Source organism: Sinocyclocheilus grahami, unplaced genomic scaffold (assembly GCF_001515645.1).
Source record: "Sinocyclocheilus grahami isolate Dianchi unplaced genomic scaffold, SAMN03320097.WGS_v1.1 scaffold2174.1, whole genome shotgun sequence".
NCBI classification, from domain to species: domain Eukaryota; kingdom Metazoa; phylum Chordata; class Actinopteri; order Cypriniformes; family Cyprinidae; genus Sinocyclocheilus; species Sinocyclocheilus grahami.
Genome location: NW_015507353.1, coordinates 20916 through 23510, shown reverse-complemented (window position 1 = coordinate 23510; position 2595 = coordinate 20916).

Below are 2595 nucleotides of genomic sequence, written 5' to 3'. Positions count from 1 at the left end.
TGGGGGCATTGGTGATCCTCTGCCCATCTTGACTTCTGAGAGACACTGCTACTCTGAGAGGCTCTTTTTATACCCAATCATGTTGCCAATTGACCTAATAAGTTGCAAATTGGTCCTCCAGCTGTTCCTTATATGTACATTTAACTTTTCTGGCCTCTTATTGCTACCTGTCCCAACTTTTTTGGAATGTGTAGCTCTCATGAAATCCAAAATGAGCCAATATTTGGCATGACATTTCAAAATGTCTCACTTTCAACATTTGATATGTTATCTATATTCTATTGTGAATAAAATATAAGTTTATGAGATTTGTAAATTATTCCATTCCTTTTTTACTCACAATTTGTACAGTGTCCCAACTTTTTTGGAATTGGGTTTGTATATTTTTTAAAATAATTACAGTCTTGCTCGCGAGAACTCCCGTTATTTCCTTATCACTTCTTGCGTGTGTTTTGTTGTGAAACATAGTTTGCGGACCAGACAGAGCTGTCAGCGATTCTTCCTATTCTGAAGTCATGCAGTGTGAAACCCCCTGTCGCCGATCCATCGTGTAATGTGAACACAGCAGCAACTGAATGCTACCCCAGATAGTCACGCAGTGTGAAAACAACGGTGATCTGACGAGTTTGAAAATCGTGCAGTGTAAACTCAGCATTACTTTCCGCGGTTTTTAGCATTGACGATCCACACCCAACTGGCTTTCACTGAAAGGCAAGGCAGGCAGCTACCACTAGGTGGCAGTCACAGTACAGAGCTGGCATATGCCTGCCTACTTGCCTGGTTTGAGGTGATACAAGACATTCATTGTTCACACTCTCCCGAAGAACCTGTAAAACATTTAGGAAAATGGATAATACCATTTTAAACCAAGAAGCTGGTTTGGTAAGTAAAACAAATATCATAACTACGTAACTGGATGATAAATCTTTAAGCTTACTTGACTCATACTCGTAATGAAGTTAATGTTTACTTCTTCGTGTAACATTGTATTACATTTATGTAAACATGGTCTAATTTATGGTAAATACAAATGTAATTTTTTATTAATTTCTCTTTATTCCATTTCATTTTTGGAATTACTACATGACCACATTCTGGAGAGATTACTTACACAGGTTACACACGCTCTTCAGCAACCCCAGCTTGACATCGACTATTTGGAATTTGTATGTAGGCAGGAAGTAGTATTTCTAGATGCTGTGTCATAGCATGTTCATGTGTCTCGGGTTGTGACAGAAAGATTAACTGAACTACATAATGCAATCCAGAATCACAGACGCTCACAAATTTCACATTCAGTTGTTCAGGTGAAAGGACAAAGTGCAAGTGGGTGTCCAAGGATTGTAGTGCCTACAGATCGCATTGCCTATCTTCTGGAGATTGGACTCCCTGTTACAACTATTTCACATTTGCTGGGTGTTTCCCGGGCTACAATCTTTAGGAGTATGGCTGAAAACAATCTATCAGTTAGGGGACTGTATAGTACCTGCACTGATGCAGAACTTGATGGACTTGTTTCCCAAATCAAAGAAAGAATGCCACATGCAGGCTACCGATTGATTAAAGGAACACTGAAGGCGCAAGGTCATCGACTGCAGTGGAACAGAGTAAAAGCAGCAGTGGATAGTCTTGGGATTCTCCCAAGAATGACTCAGTTGGGATGTGTCATCAGACGAACATACTCAGTACCATGCCCAAAGTACATATAGACACAAATCATAAGTTTATCAGGTAACCTGAGTATTCTCATAACAGTAAATGTAATATGTTCAATAGACTTGAATGTCTGTTGTAATGATATTTATAACATTATACAAGAGTTTACAATTCAAAAGCATTGTTTTTCTACAGGTACAATATAGTGATCTTTTTTTGTAATTGATGGTTTTTCACGCAAGGTGAGAAAGCATACACAGCAAAAGCTATTTCAACCACACTTTCGATCTAAAAGTACAGTACATACTGGATATAGGTGCTTAAATTGCTTCTGTCATTTGTATAGATAATGTACCTGAGAGCTGCAGACAACAACCGATCTGACACAACCCTACTTTTCTTCAGTCAGGCTGTTGAGGAATTTGGATACCCGCTGAAGTAAAACTAATAATTTTCTCTTTACAATCAAATAATATATATATATATATATATATATATATATATACAGTGGGGAAAAATGAGAAAGCATACACAGCCAAAGCTATTTCAACCACACTTTCGATCTAAAAGTACAGTACATACTGGATATAGGTGCTTAAAGTGCTTCTGGCATTTGTATAGATAATGTACCTGAGAGCTGCAGACAACAACCGATCTGACACAGCCCTACTTTTCTTCAGTCAGGCTGTTGAGGAATTTGGATACCCACTGAAGTAATACTAATTTTTTCTTTTGCAATCAAATAATATATATATATATTTTACATTATTTCCCATACACTAGTAAGTCAAAAACATTGTAAGTTTAATACATTAAGTTTGACATAATATTAATTAAATTTTATTAATATTCTTTTAATGAGATTTAAAAAAAAAACTCTTCATTTAATATTTTAAATTCCAAACTAGGGTGTTTGGCAATAAATAAATATATTTGACT